Source organism: Narcine bancroftii, chromosome 3 (assembly GCF_036971445.1).
Source record: "Narcine bancroftii isolate sNarBan1 chromosome 3, sNarBan1.hap1, whole genome shotgun sequence".
In the NCBI taxonomy this organism is placed as follows: domain Eukaryota; kingdom Metazoa; phylum Chordata; class Chondrichthyes; order Torpediniformes; family Narcinidae; genus Narcine; species Narcine bancroftii.
Genome location: NC_091471.1, coordinates 28,934,200 through 28,959,337, shown reverse-complemented (window position 1 = coordinate 28,959,337; position 25,138 = coordinate 28,934,200). Strand labels below are relative to the sequence as shown.

General features: G+C 39.6%; 1 protein-coding gene across 4 annotated transcripts in view; it reads left to right on the top strand.

Annotated features, from left to right (window-relative positions):
- The window catches only part of rnf212 (ring finger protein 212), a 166,484-nt gene extending 142,428 nt beyond the window's left edge, over positions 1 to 24,056 (top strand). For 3 of the 4 annotated variants that reach the window (XM_069923680.1, XM_069923678.1, XM_069923681.1), the window contains one exon: positions 22,498 to 24,056. The gene's annotated coding sequence lies outside the window, so the exon portion shown is untranslated. Of the gene's footprint in view, positions 1 to 885; positions 982 to 22,497 lie in introns of those variants that run through there. The other variant, XM_069923679.1, reaches the window with a different exon arrangement.
- Positions 24,057 to 25,138: the final 1,082 nt, after the last annotated feature.

Sequence of the window (25,138 nt, the reverse complement as noted above, 5' to 3'; positions counted from 1 at the left end):
TACCATTGGAAAAGATTACTTATAATTTAAGGAATCAACCTGAGAATGTTTATATGATTTGGAAACCATATATGGATTTCATTAGTAAGAGTCCATCCTCATCATCCATAACACCCACTCCTCCCAATTAATATGTACAGAATAGAATAATATGTTAGGAATATATGAACAGTGAATGATAAATAATTCAGATGTTTCTCTTTTTTCTCCTTTTTCTTTGGGGAGAGGCAGGGGGTATAAAAGAGATAAATTTATATCTCATTTTGTACTGTTTTTATTATATCGTTTTGTTATATGATGAAGAATTTATATGTACGTATTGATGCAAATGAAAATAAAATGTTCAAAAGAAAAGACTGTACTTGGTGTATTGTGTCAGTTCTGGCACTCAGCTTTCATTAAGCTGGAAAGAGTGCTGAAAAGATTAATCCGTACTGCTTGGCTTGAATGATAAGGAGATGTAGAAAGCCTAGAACTTTTCTCCCTGGAACCTCGGAAATTAAGATGGTTATAAAATCATGAGGGCATTTGTGAGGTTAACAGACCTGGTCTTTTTCTTTGGGTTAGGGAATCTGAAGCCAGAGGGCATAGATTTGATGCGAGAAGGGAAAGATTTAATAAGGACCATCTTCTTCACAAAAAGGTTGGTGGGTATATGGACCTGCCAAAGTAAGTGGTGGACGTAGAGACAATTGTAACATTTAATAGATGTTTACACAGGTGCATAGATAGAAAAAAGTTTAGAGGGATATGTGCCAAACATGGGCAAATGAGATTAGTTTGATTGGTATGGAACAAGTTGGGTGTAAGGACCAGTTTCTATACTGTGGATCTCTGATTCTATTTCAAATGAAAAATGAAATAATTACATTTTACATATTACAGAAATTTGAAAATTTGTGACAACTGCCAGGAATCCATAAACCTGCTCATGATCGAATGTAACTCCCTTCAATGAATCTGATTTATTATCCACAAATTGATAGTGTAATGCTGTACAATTCTTTATGCTATATTTTTTGAAACAAATGTAATAAACCTTTTTTTCCATTTTCACTTTTATTTTAACATAATTACGTGTAATATCTCTGATATTGCATGTTGCAACTTTGGACAAATAAAAATAGAACTCTGCTCGTCTTTATTTTTAAATAATTTATAGGCTTTGGGTATTGCTGGTGTGGTCAACATTTATTGCCTATCATCATTTTTTTTTTGAGAAGCTGCTAGTGAGTTAACTTCTTAATTTCATGATACACCCATCATACTATTAGGTAAATCTCATTCTAAGACTCCCCCCTATCAAAAGAAGGACATTTAAAGTAAAATGATGTATCGTGTTTGTTGTTCTTGGACTTGTTGATCTCATGCATTTGCTATCTTTGTCTTTCTGGACAGAAGGAATTGTAGGTTTGAAGAAACTATGGAAAGTTCCTGAAAAGATGGTCAATGTTCTAGCCATGGTGCCCTTGGAGTAAAGGAACTGAATATTCTTTAATGCAGTATATCTTGTCATTGTCCACCATCCCCAGCAAATGGAAAGTATCCCGCCACACTTTTAGCTCATATTATTGAATAGTGAAAAGATCTTGAGGCAATTGGAACTTGAAAATAAATAGAAGCAAGTCTTTTTCAGGAAGATCATGGCTGATCTTAACTGGACTCCTTGAGGGGAGTGAAACATGAAAGTCTGCAGGTGCTGTAAATTGTAGTAAAAACACAAAAATGCTGGAGGAACTCAACAGGTCTCGCAGCATTTGTAGGAGCTTAAGGTATATAACTAACATTTTGGGCCTGAGCCCTTCTTCAAGCTAAAAGCAAATTGCAGCCAGGCGTCTAAATAAAAAGTCTGGGAGAGAAGTGAAAAGAGGGCAGGGGAGGAGCACAGGCCAACAGACAAAAGGTGATAATTACACATCGATTGCATGAGAGGAAGGTTGAGAATTGATCAAGGGAAGGGGTGCTCTAAATCCAGAGCTAGAGAAAAGGAGACAGTGGGAAAGTGAGAGAGAGAGCACTAGAGGAAATAAGAAATAGGGGGAGGGGAGACAGGGGAGGGGGGCTAATGGAAACTAGAGAAGCCAGTGTTAATTTGATCTGCTCTGAGGATGCCAAGACAGAATATGAGGTGTTGTTCATCCAATTTGCAGGTGTTCTCAGTCTGGCAGTGCAGGATACCATTGCCAAAAATGCTGGTGTGGGAATGGACAGGGAATTGAAATGGGTGGCCCCTGGGAGATCCCTGCTATTGCAGCAGACAGAGCTAAGGTGCTGAACGAAGTGATCTTCCAGTTTGTGAGTCGTCTCTCTCTGGCAGTAGATGATCCTTGCAGATTCACAAGTGAAATGTTACTTCACTTGGAAGAAATGTTTGGGGATTGGAGGGAGAAGGTGTATGACACAAGTGTAGGACTAAGTGTGATCACGAGGTAGATGCCAAGTGGGTGATTGGTGGAAAGCAAGGAGTGGGTGAGGGAGTCATGGAGGGAATCGTCCCTGTGGAAGGTGGAGAGTGGAAGATTTGTTTTGTTTTGAGATTACCTAGTAAGTGGCGGAAGTGGTGGAGGATATGTTGGAAGCACAGGATAGTGCAGTAGAAGGTGAGGTTAATGGGAATCCTAACCTTGTTGTGTTTGAGGACAGAGGGGCCAGGGCACATATGCTGGCTTTGGTGGAGATGAGGGTGAGAGCCAAGTTGACATTTTGCATGGAAAACTTCATCCAAGGAGCAGATGTAGGAATTGTAAGTAAGAAATGGAATCCTTACATGGGACAGGGAATGAAGAGGTGTAGTCGAGGTGTGAGAGTTGGTGGGTTTGTAGAAATGGTCAAGAATTTGTCTCCAGAGATTAAGAAAGAAGAAATTGTTGACAGAGATGTTCCAAGTGAATCAGGGTGGAAATTGGCTGTAAAGTGGATAAAGTTGATGAGCTCATCAAGGGTACTTGAGGCTTCACCAAAGTTGTCATCGTGAAGCAAAAGTAGAATTGAGGAGCCTCGTCTGTGTAGTGTTTAGCATGGATTGTTCCATATAGCCAACAGAAAACAGACATAGTCAAGTCAAGTTTATTGTCATCTGATTGTACAAGAACAACACGACGAAACAGTGTTTTACAGTCTTCGGTGCAAAGACGCACAGACACTGATCCAGACATAGCACACATACAGACACAAGACACATGTGTTTCATCTATAGAAATAAATAGATCTTGCTTCATGACTATGAAAGTCTTGGATGATTAGTGCAAACAGTTCCTTTAATCGTTCAGCATTCTCAGTGCCCATGAGAAGAAGCTGTTGCTCAGCCATTGGTGCTGGCTCTGATACTCCTGTATCTCTTCTCTGATGGGAGCAGCTGAAAGATGCTTTGGGCAGGTTGGAAGGGGCCCTCAATTATTTTGTGTGTGCCCTTTTCAGAAAATGATCCCGAAGATCACATCGATAAGGGGTAGGGAGCCTCCAGTGATCCTCTCCCTGCCGCTTTTATGGACCCGTGGATTGATCTCCAATCCATTTCACTGCAGCAACCACACCACATTGTGAGGCAGCTGGCCAGGACGCTCTCAATAGAGCGCCTACAAAAGCTCCGTACATAATGGTGGCCTTACCCACTTCAGTCTTCTCAGGATGTGCATTTGCTGTTGCACCTTCCTGACAAGTGAGGAAATGTTGAATGTCTACGATAGGTCACTAGTTTAGTGAACTCCAAGGAATGGCACTCTCTACTACAGGTGTAGTGGATGATGGTCTTTCCTGATCCTCCTGAAGTTCACAATCATCTCCTTTGTCTCATGCACATTAACGCTTAGGTTGTTACTCTTGCACCATTTCACATGATTTTACATCTGTTTGTGGCGCAACTCCTTGATGTTAGTGATGACGCCCAACTACTGTGGTGTCATCTGCAAACTGGATGGCACTTTTGGAGCTGGATCTGGCGATGCAGTCCATGGGTCAGTAACGTGAACAGGGGTGGGTTCAGCACATGGCCCTGAGCTGCGCCAGTGCTCAGCTGGACAGTGCTTGACTGGGACCCATGGAGGTACCTATGGCTACCCCTTTGATTTGGAGAAAGTGGGTTGAGTCAAAAGAAATGTTGTTGAGGGTTAAGACAGTTTCTGCCAGCTGGAGAAGGGTGGTGGTGGAGGACTGGTTGGGTTTGATGCCGAAAAAGAAATGAGGGCTTTGTGGCCTTCCCTAGACCCTTTAATTGGACCTTTGACTTGCTAACAAACCACAATCAGTGAAAATGCATAGCCACATCTCCTCCACAATCACATACAACACTAGCTCTCCTCAAGGATGTGTGGTTAGTCCCTACACTACTCCCTGTACATCTACAAATGTACAGCTAAATACCATTCCAAATCATCTTCAAATTAGACCTCATAGTAGTAGGCTGGAAATTAAATAATGATGAGATTGTGTGACAGTATATAGATATGTTTTGGGAGATAAATTGGGAAAGGTTTGTTAGAGTAGGTCACATACAAACATTTTAAAACAGATCTTATTTGAAATACTGGAGCTCTGCTAATGCTAGACATATCAACCCCACAGCCTTTGCAAGAGCTTTGGAGAGTGCCCAAGAGACTTCACTAATAGATTGTTATTTACAGAAAGGCAACAGATGAAAGAGCTTGTTGGAGCCGCATTCTGTCTGGAAGAGAACTTGCTGTTCTAAGAGAGTCATATGGATTTGCAAGCAGAGAGAGTCAAACAGACTTTCTGTGTTTGTGTGTGTGTGTGTGTGTGTGTGTGTGTGTGTGAGAGAGAGAGAGAGACACAGATATCAGTTCTAGAGTGTTACAGCCAGCAATAGCAGCTGGGACTGGAACAGGACAAGCTGGCAAGCTTGTGGAAAACCCCATTTGGAAGATGGGTTGTGAGTTCTTAATTCAGCCTGATCAAAGCTCTTGTGGTTCATGCAAGGCTGACTAATGTTGCACTTGAAATAAAAGAAACAAGAAGGAACTCTGTGGTGACCGAATGAAAGAGGTTATCACTTGGAGAACCCTGAGGGGGAAAGTATTATCAGCAAGACACTGAAGTGGCTGATTAAAAAGGAACAACAAATCTCTCTCTTAAAACCAACAAAAACTTTCCTGAGGGGTAACCATTTACTTTTCAAGCACTAAAGCCTGGTGAACTTAATAAATGTTAAATTCCGTGCACAGTATAAGAATTACCTGCAACCAGTGAACTTGGAGGAATGAGAAGTGAGATTGAACTGTGAACCAAAGAACTTTTCTGAACTTACACACACATTACATACGCGTAGAATAAGTAAGGGATTAAGTTAGCATTGACTAGTTAAATCAATAGTGATAAGTTAAAATATGATTCTGTTTTAATGTTTAAAGATAATAAAAAGCAACTTTTGTTTAAGTAACCATTTCTCTTGGTGAATATCTATTGCTGCTGGGTTTTGGGCTTCTCTGGGCTTGTAACAATATTTGTTCTTTCCATTTCATATCAATTATGTGTTCCATTTCAAACAATGGTGTCTTGCTTATTAGAACAGTAAGTGTCTTGAGATGAGATTGGTGGACCTATGTGAGAAACTGTATTAACAACTGAAAATAGCCATTTCCATTACATCACTGGCTTCTGTTTTCATTCTGCTGAAGTTATGGCAGGATATTTGGGGAACCTCAGGGAAACTCAATATTGTATAAATCTTGGAGACAAGACCTGACGTCGTGAAAATGTTTTTCACTTTGATCACTGAATGTAAATTTAAATTATTTGATTGTGTTGACATGATCTTCTGAATTCTTAACTACTGACTTATTCTTCCATTATATCATGTCAATCGTTTGGTAACATTAAAGGAGGGATCAGAATAGTGCTAATTCCTTTCTTTTGGCCATATCCATATGGCATATGGATTCTGTCACAATACCAACACTCCAGAATTGTGTATATTTTCTTTATTTATGCTGTTATAATGATGCTTTTTCTCTATTGCTCTTATAATTGTTGAAGCCAGAAGTATTAAATCAAGAAATTAAGTTGCACATGAAATTAAGTTGCACATGAAATTAAGTTGCACATCCATCTTGGCTGCTCCATTGTACACCATCTTAGTGTCTATAGATGCGGGCTGCCACCTGGTCAGAAAACACGTTGTGTATTTCTACATTCCTCAGTCAATGCTAATTCCAGGTTTTGGCTCTCTTTGATTCCAGTTTTTATGCTACCTTCCTTAAAATATATTTCCCCTTTCTAATTATTTCTCCAATTAATAAGTGACCAAGATTAATCAGAACAAATTCTAGCAAGTAGGTCTAGCAAGCACAATATTGAAAATCACCTGCCATACGACTGAAATTTGCTGAGAGAATCTTAAGGGAAGAAAGAGACAATGTTGGAGGAATTTAAAGAAAAATTCCATATTGTGAGGCATAAGGGACATTGTCCCACATTCACCCTTGATAGAGAAAAGGTATTTGCCAGAGGCTCAGTTAGGGTTAGAGTAGCAGTTAACGCAATCGCTGTTGCAACACTCGCGACCAGGGTTCAAATATGATGCTGTCTGTAAGTCATTTGTATCCCTCTCCCCATATCTGTGTTGGTTTCCTCCCACCATTCAAAAATGTAACTGGGGTTGGAGGTCAATTGGGTGTAATTTGGCGGCACGGGCTTGTGGGCCAAAAGAGTCCGTTCCTGTGCTGAATGTCTAAATTTACTATTTTAATCACAAGATTTTGACAGAAACTAACAGAGAAATTAATTTTCATTTCCAGATCAGAATAGCATGCATATTGGTGATGTCCTTGTAGTCTGGTATTTCCCAGTAGTTAGTACTTTTGTCTTTTACCTCTGGTTTTAATTCTTGGCGAGTTACTGCCATCTATTCTGTTGGTAGTACTCCTTTTGTTTCTATCTTGGTTTCTGCCTTATCATAGGCATTCCTTGCTTTCTCCATCCCTCTTTCTCTGCAGCATAAATATCATTTGTGTTTAAAGCCTTCTCTTGATGAGAAGAGAGTTCTGACTGGGACGTGATGGTTCCTTCAGTCTGTTGGCTGCCTCTCCTTGGTTGCGGGAGATATAAATAGAGTTCATGGAGGAGAAGGAAGTTTGTGTGATGTTCTGAGCTGCATACATTGCCTTGTTAATTCTAATGCAGAGTCATTAAATCAAGTGTTGATGTAAAAGGAGACTTGTGCACTAGTCACTGAAAGCAAATGTCCAGGTGCTTTAGGCAGATAAGGCATTCCTTGCTTTCTCCATCCTTCTTTCTCTGCAGTATACATATACATTAGCCTTCAGAGCAAGAAAATTTGAATACAGTTATACAAGTTTTTGATGAGGCCACATTTGGAGTATTCTGTGCAGTTTTGGCCTCTGCCTTTGTGAAACTGTAGGAAATGTTCACCAGCATGAAGGGTTGAATGAAAAAGAGAAGAATGAAAGGAAATTTAATACAAATTTACAAAATTGTGGCAGGACTGGACAGATGAGGGGATAAATTCTTGATTTGGTTGTTCTTTGACACATAAAGCATGTATGTGAAGAAAGTCGGAATATAACTGATCAGCCATGTTCACATTAAATGGCAGAGATGGGTCAAAGATCTAAGGGGCCTGCCCATTTTATATGCTGATATGACCAATTATTCTAAGAATACTCTCCTGGGCAATGCAGTCTGACAAAGTTTTCAGACTTATTGTCAGAGTACATACAGATGTCCTGGGCTGCATCCACTATCTTTTGGAAGGTTTTACGCTTAAGGGTATTAATGTCCCCATACTAGACCATGATGCAGCCAATCAATACACTTTCCACCACACATCTATAGAAATTTTCCAGGGTTTCTGGTGTTATACCAAACCTCCTCAAATTCCTCAGGAAGTAGAGGCACTGACATGCTTTCTTCACGATGCCTTTAGTGTGTTTGGTCCAGGAAAGATCCTCCGATATAGTGACTCCTAAGAACTTAAATGTGTTCACCCTCTCCACCTCTGATCCCCCAATAATCTTATATGTCTGATTTTCCCTTCCTTAGCAGCATGGTTGGTGTAATGGTTAGTGCAACGTATTTACAGCACCAGTGATCGGGACCAGGTTTGTACATTCTCACCATGTCTGCATGGGTTTGCTCTGGGGGCTCCAGTTTCCTCCCACCATTTAAAGCGTCCCAGGGGTGTCGATTCATTGGGTGTAATTGGGCAGCATGGGCTCATGGGCCTGAAATTGCCTGTTACCCTGGGGGTGTCGATTCATTGGGTGTAATTGGGCAGCGTGGGCTCATGGGCCTGAAATTGCCTGTTACCCTGGGGGTGTCGATTCATTGGGTGTAATTGGGCAGCATGGGCTCATGGGCCTGAAATTGCCTGTTACCCTGCTGTATGTCTAAATTAAGTTAAAAGTCAATAATCAGCTCCTTAGTTTTGGTGACATTGAATGCAAAGTTGTTGTTGGTGCACCATTCAGGCAAGTTTTCGATCTCCCTCCTGGTACGCTGACTCATCGCCTTCTTTATTCAACCCACTATCGTGGTATCATTTGCAAATTTGTAGATACTGTTATTGTCATACCGAGCCACACAGACACAGGTATAAAGTGTGTAGAGCAGGCGGCTGAGATGCAGCCCTGTGGCACTCCAGTACTGATGGAGATTGTAGAGGAGATATTCTTAACAATCTTCACTGACTGTGGTCTGGATGTGGTGAAATCCATGATCCAATTACACAGTAGGGTGTTGAGTCCTACGTTTTGGTGTAGAGGGGATGATGGTGTTAAATGCCAAACTGTTGTCAATAAAGAGCATCCTGATGAATGCATCTTTGGTATCTAGATGATCCAGGGCTTTGTGTAGGGCCAGTGAGATAATATCTAACAGGAGCTGATATCCTTCAACACCAGCCTTTCAAAACACTTCATTACTGTTGATGTAAGTGTTACTGGCCAATTATCATATTACTCCCTTTCAAATCTTTATGTTTCAGTGATATCCCTCTTCATTTTTCTATACTCAATTATTTTACTATATATTTTAGAAGCTTTATCCCAAAAATGCACCTGTTTAATAATACACTGCACTGCATTCAAAGGATAGTGATCCTTTAGTATAGAAACCAAAAAAATGCACCAATATTTTTGCTGTTGTACAATAATTTCCTTACATTTAAACAGCTGTTTCCTTGCAATAAAACCCAATATACAATTTTCCTTCTTAATGACCTTCTGAATGTGGATGGTGACTTTCTGCCTTTTGGGAACCAACATACTGTCACCGATTACAAGTTTTTCATCATCTGACCATATATACAACCCAACAAAACATTGGTTTTCAGAGAGAGATTTGTTGTTCACTGTTTTACATAAAGATATAATTTAAAATAAATCTATGAATACTTTGGGATGATTTATTGGATTACCGAATACTGTTCAGCACTCGCACAGCTGCAGGAAGAAGTTATTTCCCAGCCTTGTGGTCCTGATGTTGATGCTCCTTTCTTCCTTCTTGTCTGTAGTGTGTCAAAGGTACTTTGTTCTGCATGGAAAGGGTCCTCTATCATTCTTTGAGCCAAATTTAAGCAACACTTCCAATATATGTCATCAATAGAGGAAAGAGAGACCCCAGCAATCTTTTCAGCCATTATGTTGATTTTCTGTATCGACTTCCAGACTCTTTCTTTGCAGCTAATGTACCGTAACTGATGCAGTTGGACAGGACATGGCAAATTGTACTCCTGTAAAATGTTGTCAAGATGGGGACCAGTAGTTCTGCCCTCCTCAACAACCTTAGAAGTGTAAGTGCTGCTATGCATTCCTGATTAATGAGGAAGTTTAGGGGGTCCAGGATAGGCTGTGATTTATATGCACACCAAGGAACGTTATGCTCTCCACCCTTTCCACAATGGAATGATTGATAGGCAATGGAGAATGGTTAATCTTCATCTTCCTGGTCCACAATTGTCTCCTCTTTCTTGTCAATGGTGAGACTCAGATTGTTGTTCTTGCACCATTTTATGAGCCACCCAACTTCCTCTGTAACATGACTCCTCATTGTTACCAATGAAGCTTACTACTGTTGTATCATCTGCAAATGATTCTGTTACAACTAAATCTGACAGTGCAATCGTGAGTCAACAGCGTGAACAGTAATGGGCTGAATACATAGCCCTGAGGTATGCCAGTGCTAAGTCTGATGGGATGAGGTTTTGCTACCAACTTGAACTGACTGGTCTTTTAGTCTAGAGGTCCAGAATCCAATTACAGAGAGGGGTTTTGAGTTCCAGCAAAGACAGTTTATCCACCAGCATCTGAGGTATGATGTAGTGTTGAACGTGAAGCTGAAGTCAATAAACAACAGCCTTGCATATGAGGCATTATTTTGTAGGTGGGGCAGGTTGGAGTAGAGGGATATGGCTATTTTTCCATGGACAGATTTGAACAATAGGCAAATGAATGGGTCTAGTGTCACTGGAAGGTGCAATTTTCTGCGTTCCATTGCCAGTCGCTCAAAGTGCAACATGATTCTATATGTCACTGCCACTGGGCAATAGTCATTTAATCTAGTTACTGTTGCTGCCTTGAATCTGCACAGTGGACTGCTGCAGTGAGGTGTTGAGCATGTCCATTAGGTCCTCTTGTCAGCTGGGCCACACAGTTCTTCGTTTGGATATGCTGTTCTGCATGAGTCCACCTCACCTCAGCCATAGCAATGCTGAATGCCTGTTCTTCACGGAGAGACGAAGGTTTCTTCGGTGTGTTACAGACCCAGAGGACCCCAAAACCCAGCAGCAATAGAAATTTACCAAGACAAATGGTTATTTAAACAAAACTTACTTTTAATTTTCTTTCAACATAAAAACAGGATAACTTTAACTTATTACTATTAACTTAATCCCTTCCTAATTCTAAGTGCATGTAATGTGTGCATAAGTTCAGAAAAGTTCTTTGATTCACAGTTCAATCACTTCTCACTCCTCCAAGTTAACCATTATCAAGCAATTCTTATACTGTGCACAGAATTTAACATTTATGAATCTTCACCAGGCTTTGGTGCTTGAAAGGTGCATGGTTACCGCTCAGGAAGGTTCTTGTTGGTTTTCAGGGAGGGATTTGTTGCTCATTGGACACACATAAACGGATTCCATCCGATCAGCCACTTCAGTGTCTTGCAGAAGAAACTTGCCCCATCAGGGTTTTCCAGATGATAACCTCTTTCTTTCAAGTCATCACAGAGTTCCTTTTCTGTTTCCCTTATCTCACACGAAATATTATACAGCCAGTCATCTCCTCTTGTATGGACCACAAGGGCTTTGAACAAGCTGAACTAAGAACTCAGAACACATCTTCAAAATGGGGTTTCAAACAAGCTTCCAAATGCCACTGCAGAAAACCAGCAGTCCCTCTCTCCCTCTCTCTCTCTCTCTCTCCCCCCCCCCTCACTCTTTGTCACATTTAGAGAAAAACCTGTTTGACTCTCTCTGCTTGCAAAACCACATGATCTTACCAAAACAGCAAATTGCCTTAGACAGATTTCAGCATCGGACCCAATCCTCTGAGTCATCATCTGTTGCTTTCCAATACAATAATCCATTACTCCATAGCATGTCCAATTAACATCTACTTGTGAAGTTCTTCAGCAAAGCAGTTTCCATTGTCTTTACAAAGGCACTGGGAGCCTGGACTGTCTGGCTTGAGCAGAGCTCTGGCATTTTAAATGAGATCTGTGTTGTGAAGTGTTTGTTTGTGAACTACTCTAAAAATAACCCCACAATTTATCTCCTTTAAAACATACAATATAAAATATAATATTTCACAGGTGTCACATTGTTTTTTCTCATCGAACTGACCGTAGAATTTATTCAACCTGTCAGGAAGAGAGACATCATTGTCGCTGACCCAAGGATTGACTTATAGTCATTTATGATATGAATATCCTGGCACATGCACTTTGTGTTGTCATTGTTACACAGGTATCTGTGGATTCTTACTGTGTACCCCAGTATTTATTTATTTAATCTATGAGTAAATGAATGACCTTACATTTATCCTTATAATGCTTAATCTAACACTTTCTTGCTCGCTTAACCTACACTAATAATTTGTATGAGAATGATGGTGACATGATAAGTAAGTTGCGGATGACACCAAAATCACTGGTACTGTGGACAATAAAAAGTTTTTGCATCATAGACCAGCAGCAACAGAAATTCACCAAGGCAATGGTATCTTCAAAACAATAATTTTTATTAATAACTATTATTAATATATCTTTGTAGCCACAGAAATGATACAAAATAACGACACACACAGTTGCAGATAAATCAACTCATTTACTCAAGTCACAGGTGCATTTTTAAAACGCTGAACCACATGCACCCATGACATGATGTTATGTCATCCCCCGCTGGTTCGCTAGACTTCTGGGAGTTGTAATCTATCTATAATGTCACAACATCTTACTTAAATCTAAACTTAACCCCAACTATGCACAAATGTATATCTGTTGAACTCCCTGAACCATTAGAGCTTAGGCACAATTCTGAGAAGTCAATTCAAAAATTAGTCTTAGAAGTTTTGTGTTGAAACATAGAACTCTTCAACTCTGGTTCAGAAATAATTAGGAAGTAGTTGAGACACCTCAAAACTCACAAATTCTTGTTGAGTTGCTTTCAGAGAAATGTTTCTTCAAATGAATGATTTGTCACAACTTCCTCCTTTTTTGAGTAAGGATTATAAGCTTGTGATCTCCACGATGCTTTCAAAGACCCAGGCAAGGGTCAAACAAAATAACCATCAAAATGGTCACAATCCAAATGCAAGAATGATCTTACTCATTCATTTACTCATAGATTAAATACTGGGGTACACAGTAAGAATCCACAGATACCTGTGTGACAATGGCAACACAAAGTGCATGTGCCAGGATATTCAAACCCTAAAAAGACTATAAGTCAATCCTGTGGGTCAGCAACAATGATGTCTCCCTTCCTGACAGGTTGAATAACTTCTACGGTCAGTTCGATGAGAAAAAACAATGTGACACCTGTGAAAGATTATATTTTATATTGTATGTTTTAAAGGAGATAAATTGTGGGGTTATTTTTAGAGTAGTTCACAAACAAACACTTCACAACACAGATCTCATTTAAAATGCCAGATGTGGGTCAGTTCAAAGTGACCACAATGGACACAGTATTACTACCCTCTCTTGACAAGGAGAAACACCTTTTTCAAAATCACTTTGATTATCTCTCCAAATGAACTAAAATGTTGTTTTGTGAAATGTCTCAAATCACATGACTTTCTTGATCACATACTGGATTTTAGTTTCAATTTTCCAAAAACATGAGTCAACAAGCAGTTGTCCCTTTCTGTTTAAACAGATTTCTTCTTAGTAAACATTCATTGTTTCAGTATTTCAATTGAACAATAATAAGGTTGTTTATAGCATCTACTTGACGGTGCCTCTGCAACTGCTTCAAAACAGTGTTATCTGTAAGTGTCTTTCCCTATTTCCAGCCCTCAAATTAACTTTACTAAAAAAAACATAAAATAAAAATAATAATCAGAAACCTGCAACAAAAGTGTTTACTAAAAAAGGGTGATTAAGGTTACAACAGGATTTATATCAACTGGAAATGTTGATAAAGGAATGACAAATGGAATTTAATTCACACATTTATGAAGTGAAGCTTTAGGGGAAGTTAAACCAGGCCAGGACGTGCACAATGAATGACAGAGCCCTGGTAAGAAATTCCTTTGGTTATAAGTACGTAATAACTAAAAGTGGTGACATGTATTGATCAAGTGGTAAGGAAGGGCCTTCATTGGCTGAGGAGTTGAGCATAAAATTTGGAGTGCCATGTTGCAGTTGTATAAATTGTCGACTAGGCTATGGCTGTAGAATTGTGTGCAGTTCCGGTTTTGATGCCATGGGAATGATGTGATAAAGCTATGGAGGGTGCAGAAGAGATTTGTGGGATATTGCCAAGATTGGATGGATTGAGCTACAGAGAGAGGCTGATGCTGTTTTCCCTGGAGCTAAGCAGGCTGAGAGATTACATGAAAGAGGTATATAAAATTATGAAGAGGGTAGATTGCCAGTGTCTGTTTCCCATGGAAGTCTAAAATTAAAGGACATTGATTTTAAAAGCAAAGTAATATTTTTATAGGGGATCTAAATGGTACATATTTTACACAAATAGTAGTATCTGGAATGAATTGTCTGAGGAGGTTATGGAAGCAAGAACATTAACAACAGTTAACAACATCTGCACAGGAACTTGAATGAGTGAAATGGGATATGGAATTAATGCAGGAAAGCGGGAGTAGTGCAGGAGGGCTGATGGTCAGCAGAGATCTGGTGAGTTGAAGTGTATGTTTCACTATGACTCCCTGACTATGACACTATTTTCATCCCTTTGCAATTTCTGGCATCCTTACAGGCCATTTAGCTTTGTTATTACCAAGCTTTGATTTTCCTCTGAATAATTGTTTGATCCAAACAAATGGAGAATGTCCTTCCTTGTAGTTAGAATTTCAGTAGAGAAAATACTTTCCAGATTTACAGCATCAGCCTTTTTTTTAAATTTCCTGTTTAAGTCATGATGAACAACGGTTTTAACATTCTGGAGTATTTTGACGAGTGAGAGTCACACCTTAGAAAAGATATAAAGGCTTTAAAGGGGGTGCCACCTTCCATGCTGTACCTATTAGGTGATTATTCTCAAGGAATGAAACCCCATGGTCTCCCTAGTCAGGGATGCCTAATATTCAATTGGTCACTCTTTGAATCATGGGAACCTACGTGGCTGACCTTTCGAGTCTCCAAGTGGCTGATGCTCTATTCAAGGAAGAAAGAAAAAGAAGAGTTTCTATCTCCTCACATAGCTCACTATAGCGAGTTCCTAAATACAATTTTTTTTAGACATACTGCAGAGTAACAGGCCCTTTTGGCCCAAATACACCCAATTGACCCTACAATCCCAGTACGTTTAGAATGGTGGAAGTAAACCAGAGCACCCAAAGGAAACCCACGCAGACACAGGGTGAACATGCAAACTCCTTACAGGCAGAGCAGGATTAGAACCCTGGTCCTGATTGCTGGCTAATTGTGGTGCTTAATCCCACTACACCAACCGTTTGCAGATGGCATGAAATTTGGAGGTGTAGCAGGCCATGAGGAAGGATGCCTAAGTTTATAATAGGATGTTGATCAGGAGAAGAATGGGCTAAAACTAAAGGGCATAGGTGTAAGATGAGAGTGGAGATCTTGCAGGGAGCTGAAGAGAAACGATTTCACTCAGAATGTATTCTGTATCTGGAATGAGCTTCCAGAGGAAACTAGAAGTGGGTACAATTACAATGTTCAAAAGAGATTTGGACAGATAAAGGGATAGGAATGGTTTAGTAGGCTATGGACAAAATGTAGGCAAATGATACTAGCACAAAATGCCAACTTGATGGGAATGGGTGGTATTTAAGGCAGTTCCTTGAAATGAACCAGATGCAAAGAAATTTAGGCCACTGAGACCTTCACCTTCACAGCAGAGTGAACCAACATTGTGCATGGAACTTCATCTGAAGCAGGTGGCAAATCTAATTCACCACTTCCATGGACATCCGGAGTGAAAGGGATAAATTTTAGGAGGTATGTGAAGGGGAACTTCACACAGAGAATGGTGGGAGTGTGGAACCAGCTACCTGCTGAGGTAGGTGGTGAATGCTGCCTCAATTTTAACTTTAAAGAAGAATTTGGACAGGTACATGGATGGGAGAGGTGTGGAGACCTATGGACTGGGTTCAGCTCAGTGGGACTAGGCAAAAAAAATGGTTCGGCACAGACTAGAGAGGCTGAAGGAACAAGTTTCTGTGCTAAGTGTTCTAGGTTCTATGTTTGTCCTGAATCTGATGGGCATAAAAATTGTTTTAAAAATTACACCTTTTGGGCAGAGTTTTACCCTCCTTTGGTCTGTACTGGCAAGGACATCATCATTCAGGATGACAACCAAAGCTCCAATATTTGATGCACAAAGTGACTTTTTGTTTCTCATATTTGCGATCTTTGTTGAAATTTGTTAACAGCCATGATCTCGATGAACTGGAAAAGTGGGCCAAGGAATGGGAGATGCAATTTAACTCAGACAAGTGCAAGGTGTGGCACTTTGGTGGGTTAAACCAGGGCAGGACTAGTAGGGTGAATGGTAGGAACCTGGGGAGTGTTGTAGAACAAATAGACTTGGGATGCGGGTACATAGTTCCATTAAAATGACGGTGTGGGTATGCAGAGTGGTGAAGGAAGTATTTGGCATGGTCAAGGCATTGACTACAGGAGCAGAGACTACACTTGGAGTTTTGTGCGTGGTTTTGGTCACACAGCTATATGAAAGATATAAAGGTGGGAAAAGTGCAGCAATTATTCATAAGGATGCTACTGGGAATGGGGGAGAGGTGTTGAATTATAAAGAGAGGCTGGGACCTTTCTCCCTGGAATGTAGAAGGCTAATAGGGGGGACCTAATAAGATGTTATAAAATCATGAGGCCATAGATAAGTTAAATTATCCCACAATCTAAAACTAAAGGACTTAGGCTGAAGATGAAAGAGGAAAAATTTAAAAGGGACCTGGGGATTACATTTTTCATGCATAGGGTGGTGGGTAAATGGAAATTAGTTTGAGGTAGAAATAGGGAAAATTGTTACGTTTAAAAGACACTTAGACAGGTACATGAATAGGATAGGTTGAAGGGGATATGCACTGAACACAGGCAAATGCATTCAGCTTGGTTGAAATGGACAAGATGGGTTAAGAGTCTGTTTCTTTGCTATATGACTATACACTTCCCCTAAATAAATCAGAAATGATTCCTGTATTAAATGAAGGGCTTTGAGAGGCATGACTGACATCAAATCTAGCCTCTGAGCCAGTCTTGACCCTTCTTCTTTTCTTTGGCTTGGCTTCGCGGATGAAGATTTATGGAGGGGTAATGTCCACGTCAGCTGCAGGCTCGTTGGTGACTGACAAGTCCGATGCGGGACAGGCAGACACGGTTGCAGCGGTTGCAAGGGAAAATTGGTTGGTTGGGGTTGGGTGTTGGGTTTTTCCTCCTTTGTCTTTTGTCAGTGAGGTGGGCTCTGCGGTCTTCTTCAAAGGAGGTTGCTGCCCGCCGAACTGTGAGGCGCCAAGATGCACGGTTTGAGGCGATATCAGCCCACTGGCGGTGGTCAATGTGGCAGGCACCAAGAGATTTCTTTAGGCAGTCCTTGTACCTCTTCTTTGGTGCACCTCTGTCACGGTGGCCAGTGGAGAGCTCGCCATATAACACGATCTTGGGAAGGCGATGGTCCTCCATTCTGGAGACGTGACCTACTCAGTGCAGTTGGATCTTCAGCAGCGTGGATTCGATGCTGTTGGCCTCTGCCATCTCGAGTACTTCGATATTAGGGATGAAGGCGCTCCAATGAATGTTGAGGATGGAGCGGAGACAACGCTGGTGGAAGCGTTCTAGGAGCCGTAGGTGATGCCAGTAGAGGACCCATGATTAAGAGCCGAACAGGAGTGTGGGTATGACAACGGCTCTGTATACGCTGATCTTTGTGAGGTTTTTCAGTTGGTTGTTTTTCCAGACTCTTTTGTGTAGTCTTCCAAAGGTGCTATTTGCCTTGGCGAGTCTGTTGTCTATCTCGTTGTCGATCCTTGCATCCGATGAAATGGTGCAGCCGAGATAGGTAAACTGGTTGACCGTTTTGAGTTTTGTGTGCCCGATGGAGATGTGGGTGGGCTGGTAGTCATGGTGGGGAGCTGGCTGATGGAGGACCTCAGTTTTCTTCAGGCTAACTTCCAGGCCAAACATTTTGGCAGTTTCCGCAAAACAGTGCCCACTATCCAAACAGATCCAGGGCAAATGCCATCTCCCTTGCTCTCTACTGAGTACTGCAGCACCTGAATACCAAGGACTCCTTTGCTATACTGTTCATATCCTATAGATCACCTTTCAGTACCATAGTTCTGAGCAAATTCATTCCCAAACTTTGTGATCTCGCCTCAGTACCTCTCTCTGTAACTGGATCCTTAATAGATTGTGAAGGCAGATAATACTCAACACTCACAACTCCAAGCTGATATTGTTTCAAGACAATAGTTGGCCAGATTTTAAACAACAACGAGACCAAATAAAGGAAGGATTGAGAGTTCAGTGCCATTGTCCCAAAATAACAATTTCTTTCTCAACATCATTAAGATGAAGGAGATGATCGTTGACTTCAGAGATGGAGAAGAGTCCACATCCCTAACCACGTTAATGGCAATGAAATCAAAAGAGTAGATAGTGTCAAGTTCTTTGGAATAAATATGCCCAATGACCTGACCTGGGACACGCACATTGATGTGATGGGCAAGAAAGCAGGCCAATACTTTCTTAGAAAAACCAAGGAAGTTTGGCATATTCCTCTTAGCTCTCAACAACTTCTACAAAAGCATGCTTGCTGAACACAGTGTGATGTGGCAGCTCCTCCGCTTAAGATCAGAAGAAGCTACACATGGTAGTGAATGCAGCTCAGACATAATTGGAACTTCCCTCCCCTTCATCTACACAGCCAGCATTCTGAAGGAACCTTTGCAACTCAGACACACTCTGTTCTCCCTCCTGTCATGGAAGGCTTAAGAGTTCATGTCATCAAGCTTAAAGACTTATTTCCTCCAGGCACTCATCATACTCCTGAATGAACCCCTCAACAGTGTTATTGTGCTGCAATATTTTGTTTCATTGCAATCGTATTCTCTGTTAATTGTGCTCTTTACTCAGCTTGTTGAATGTTAGTGATAATACGTTAGTCTGCTCACAGAAGAACTCTTTTCACAGTACTAGGTACAATGTGACATATACATTTAAATACAATTTTAAAAGTACATTGAGGAGGTTGAGGGTTGGGTGTGTGGGCAGGTATTTCCTTTGGCCAAGTGTCTCCTCACACTGTTCAATGAAGCATCATTTAGCAGAACATGCCTCATGTGAAATCAATTTCACCCTCTCTGCACTCTTAGGCCAAGCTGATCAATGTGACAAAAGTAGCCTGAGGTGCATTACAACTGGTTGATGAAACTCCAAATAAAAATTTTGAACAAATCTCTCTGTCGCAACAAAGAATATTGTTATGTGTTTTCATTCAGTATATACGAGTTCCAGCATTAGCTCATTTGCTATAAATTGCCCACATATCCGAAAGATATTGTCATTGTTTTCTTTCTGGCATACTGAAGTGAACATTTGGGTAAATTAATTTTGCTCCTTTGTTTTTCCAACATTTCTGTAAGTTTATTACTGCCTCAAGAATGATTCTGGAGTAGGAAGAAGGAAACAATGTGAAATGATAGCTTCAGCGATGCCAGAGTGTGATATGCAGCTCCTTTTCTCGGTGATGGCACTGCATGCCATGTTTTTATTTTATTGATTTTAATCTCTATTGGGAAGAATTTCAAGAAGAGAGCAGCCTTCTTATATTACTTTTTTGGGAAAGTGAAAAACTTCTCTGCTCACTAATAACTTTGCCATTTCCCAACTTAAAAAAAATATTTGGTTAGTCTGTTGAACTGTTGTTCCCAAGTATTTTATGACTTTGAAACTCATCCATCAGAATGTTACTTGTTAAAAGGTACATTATAATTGCCACATCCACTTGTCTCCAGAAATGTCACCATAATGCAGTTCATGCACTTCTCGTGTCAACATCTCCTTTTGGTTAGTTTTATGCTATTTTTGGCATATTGTGGCATTTTTATGGCAGTTTAGTCTGTATTTATGTCCTTTTTAATTATGGATTCGTTACAAACCAGTGTGCCAACAATGACATCAGTTCACAAGGAACTATAGTTTTACAAATTGTTCGGATGGTATTTTATGCAATTAAATGAAAGAATGTGACTAAGTAGCTCTAAGTGTGTTTCAATCACGCAAATGAAATAGGGAACTGGCATTTAAAATATTACTGAAGGAAATATCCCCTTTTTCTCAAATTTTTTTCACTTATTTTGCAGGCCATTTACCCTTCTCCCAATAGATTTACGACAGCACACTGGTGTAACTCAATAAAATTTAAGCCCCACTAAATGTTTTCAAGAAATGTTTAGATGCATGAACCAAGAAAGTGAATGCTGGTATCCTACTTTGCTGGATGAAACACTATTTCCAATCATAGAGTATAATCACCATACACACATATCCTATTTGTAGAAGGAGTCACTAAAAAGTAACCAAAAGCAGGAATCCTGGACTGTTGAAGAGATATAATGAGACTAACTACTGCTCATTTGTTGATTGCATTGGTTCTTTAATTATTCACTACCAAATCTTTGAAGAGCCCCATATTTATTATTATGAGCAAGAATGCTCTTTTAAAAAGAAGCAATTATATCTAGGTTAATCTTTCTTTGAATACATTATCTCTTGAGTGATGGATGTTTTTTTTTGTATCGAGAATGAAAAATGATTTGGATTTTGAGGGCCTTGACGGTGTCAAAGTTGGGCTCCATAAATACAATGTGCTTGGAGAAGGTAGTGGAAAAATAGTAGAAAAATCACATGTGAAGTTTGGACATCTTTTGAATTAGCAGTAGAATTTGGATCTGGAGAGCTCACAAGTGAAAAGGCAAAGCTGTATTTAAACGATTTTTCTTCCATGCCCACAATGTAATAAAGTAATCCATGAAAATAGACACCTGAATTAAACAGTTAAATTCCCAACTTCTAGAACATTTAGAAAATATCTTTTTGTTTTGTTCATTTGCGTGCATCATGGGCAAGGCCAGAATTTATTGACTCTCATTAATTGCTCTTCAGGATGAATTCTCCCCTTAAACTGCTCCAGTCCGATTGGTTAAGTAATTGGAAAAGATAAGTTAGTAACTAATGACACATTGGCTTTTATTGATAGGAAATTAGAATTTAAAAATAAAAGATGATTACAATTATGCAGGGCTTGGTGCAGCAACACTGAGGAAACACTATATAGCTTTGGTCTTAATTTAAAATATCCTCTTACTTAAGAAATTATTTACTGGTATGAGAGAATTTTCCTGTTACAAATGGCGAAAAAGGTTAGAGCTAAATTCTTTAGAGCTTATAAGGATGAGGGATGATCTATTTGAAACATAAAGAATCTTAGCAAGCAAGAGTAGATGGTTCCAGTAGAGGGAGATTCTCAAACAAAAGAACATAGTTAGAAGATAGACATGGGACTATGCAAAAAAAGGATTGGCACAAGCTAGAAGAGCCAAAGGGGCCTGTTTCTGTGCTGTAATATTCTATCGGGTTCCTAACAGATAATAACCTGGCCCCGCAATGAAAGGCTGGAGGAACTTAGTAGGTCAGTCAGTGGCATTCAGTGAAAGCTCCCAGCTTGAAACATTGACTGTCTGTTGCTCTCAATGAATGCTGCCTGGCTTGCTGAGTCACTCCAGCTTCTCACTGTTTTTCAATGACCTGATCCTGTTTTCGCATTGAGTTAAAACCTCTAAATATTTTAAAGACACTTGTAATGGTTTGCGTAAGTCTAATAATCCATTTTAAATGTTAGAATACACCATTAGCAAATTGTTCTTCACCTTGATGCAATTATACAGAAATATCTATCATCGTTTTCCACTTGTAGAATTGATATTTTACCATCAGGTGGCAGAGAGGCTGCAGGAATTGCTGATAAGGAGGACACCCACACCTGTGTTTAAGCAGTCCCCCAGGGCATTTTTCAAGTGAAAGAAGGCAAATTAATCTGAAAAGTGTTGCTTTTGAAGGGGAGTGGTCCTGATAATTGTGGCTTTTTCTGAATAGGTTGTTCAACATGGCAGATATGAGTGGTTAAGCACAACCTAATATCGACTTTGAATTGCTTCAGGCCTTTGGGGAGGAAATAGGTTTTACAAGATCTAGTTATGCCTGTCAAAACTAATGTAAGGTTAATGGTCTGGTCAGGTATCAAGTTCAGAATCCCTTGAGAGCACTTTTTTAAAAAGAAATTCAAGTATTTAAACTAAATTTCTCAACTATAAATGCAATAACATTTATAGCAGAACTGTAGGAATTTTGTTGTTTGTACAAGGTTTTAAAATATTGCACCATAATCCATGCAATGACAATTATTTAATAATTTAATATTATTGAAATGTGAGGAAGTTAACAGGAAATTTACAAAATTATCATGAATAATGTCGATACTTCCATTGAGTCTGATAATTCTTCTTTTCCAGTAAGTTTATTTTATGATGTGCTTTTCAATTGCTTGCACTTAATCTCACAGCACCACTTATAAATTATGAAAGTAATATCCATAGAAGATAGCCCTGTCCTCTTCTATATTTCTTTGATCCATCTTATCATTGAAATTAAATATGCATATTTTAATTTGAATCATGGCAAATTCTTGCACTCTGGAAAGTCAACACTGTATTTATTATAATTTAAGATTCAGAATTCAAGATTCCTTTATCATCATATTTACACAATAACATAAATGTTCTTTTCTTTTGTCTTGTAAAGTCACACAAAGAGCTGTCACTAGTCCAGCATCCGATCAAGATGGGAAAGAGAAGCAAAAGAGAGTTCCTCTGGATGTAATGAGTGTGAATCCTGTCATCCTGACCTCCGCAGCCACACAGCCTCCTGTCTGTTCCAGCAGTGAAACCAAGCTTGAGGCACCAAATCACCCTTGTCAACCACTGGCTCAGTACCCCAAATGTGATGAATAAGCTGTCAGTGCCCGAGACCATTCGGGAGCCCTGCTCAACATTGATACCCTCACATAGAACAATACAGCAGAATATCGACTCTTTGGCCCACAATGCTATGCTGACTCGTATAAACCTATTCCATAATCAATCAAGCCCATCCCTGCCTTACAGCGCATAACTCCCTCATTATACTTACATCCATCTGCCTCTCTTAAGAGTCTCCTATTGTATCAGCCTCCACCACCATCCCTAGTTTTGCTTTCTATTTTCTGTTTAAAAAATGTACCTCTGACATTTTTCCTAAACTTTCCTCCAATCACTTAAACATATGTCCTCTGGCATTAGCCTTTGTCACCTTCGGACAAAAAAAGGTGCTGGCAGTTCTTTCTGTCTACTGCATGCCCCTCATAGTTTTTTGCACCTCTATTGTCTTTCATTCTTTGTTGCTTCAAAAAGAAAATCCATAGCTTGTTCAACCTTTCCTCTAAAGAAATTCTCCAATCCAGGCAGCTTTCTGGTAAACCTCCTCACCACTCACTATGAAGCTTCCACATAATTCCTTAAATGAGGTGACCAGAACTAAATGCAGTTGAACCAGAATTTTATAGAGCTGCCCTTTACCCTGTGGATCTTGAATTCAATCCTACACCTAATGAAGGCTAACACACTAGACACCTTCTTAACTTCCATAGCAACTTTGATGGATCTACAGACTTGGACCCTACACACCTCGAAGAATTCTGCCATTAACCATGAACTCTGCCTTCAGATTCACTCTTCCAAAGTGCATCATTTCACGCTTCTCTGGATTGAACTCAATCTACCAATTCTCCACCTAGTTCTGCATCATGTTTATATCCTGTAACAGCTCCTCTGCACTATCAACACAACCTCCAACCTTTATATCATCTGCATACTTATTATCCTACCCCTTCACTTCCCTGGTCAAGTTATTATAAAGATCACAAAGAACAGGAGTCCCAAAACATCACTAGTCACTGACCTCCAGTGACAAAATGCTCCATTTATTACCACCCTGTTCCTTTTGTTTACCAAATTAAATTCGAATCTGTGCAATCAAGTTTCCATGGATCCTATGCCTTTCTGAATCAGCTTACCATGGGGAACTTTTTCCAAATCTCATGAATCCCATTTAATGATTTATTTCTTATTTCCTGACATCACATACAACCCTGAGATTCCTTTTTCCTGCAGACATGGCAGATTTACCACTAACTGGTAGTGCAAAAAATAAACTATATACAATGTAAACATGAATTGTAAGTAGATAACAAATGTAAACAAACTGACTGCAATACAGAGAGAACACAGAAAATCAATAAAGTCCACGAGTAAGAGTCCCTTCAATGAGTCTCTGATTGATTTCGTTGCTGAGGAGTTTGTTGGTGGAGCAACTCTTCCTGAACCTGGTGGTGTGAATCTTTTGGCACCTATACCTCTTTCCTAATGCCAGCAGTGAGAACAGAGCATGTGCTGGGATGTTTGAGTCTTTGATGGACTGCTGCTAATCTCCGATGGCAGCATTCCCTGTAGATGTACTCCATAGTGGGGAGGGTTTTGCCTGTAATGTCCTGGGCTGTGTCCACTACCTTTTGGAGGGCTTTATGTTTAGGGGTATTGGTGTTCCCATACCAGACTATGATGCAGCCAGTCAGCACACTTCCCACCACACCTCTAGAAATTTAAGACATTGGTAAAAATGTAGAGTTCCAGTGGAGGACCTGCATCCTTCTTTCACACTTGAGTTTCACTGAGATGAGATAAACAACATATAAAGTCTCAATATTCCCTCATCCACACAATAAATAATAATCGCAAAGAGGATTTCAAATACTGTGATTGAGATCTATATATCAGACTGAGGGGATCCTAACAAATATTGAATATAACAGAATTAATCTGGAATATATTTTCCTTAAACTGTGACTACAAGAAGGCCATGTGTTAGAATAAATATTTTTATATGAATGGTATTTTGTGCATGAAGTAACCTTTAAATTAAATCGTTAAATGCCAAATTTGGAATTGTACATAACATCGTCAGGATGCTTTTGCTCTCCACACCTGTACCTTACCTTTTACTATTGGCTTAGGGTCAAAATTTAGTACCTAAAGATAAATAAGGATAGTCCTTCTCGATTCCTAATTGTGGAGATCATGTAAAAATATTTCATACGTGGATTAATTATTTTAATAACATGGGTTAACTGATAAGGTGATAAAACTGTTAAACTGATAAACAACTATTTTTGTTTATAAAATATCTTTATTAAGTGTAATTAGAAAGTATACACATATAGATCCCATACATGAGCTGGAATATAAGAAAATAGAACATATATATTTCATATTGTGTGCACCCTTCCAAATCAAACCCACTATATCAAAATATAGAAAAAGAAAAGAGCCCTAATAATCAAATCCCTCCC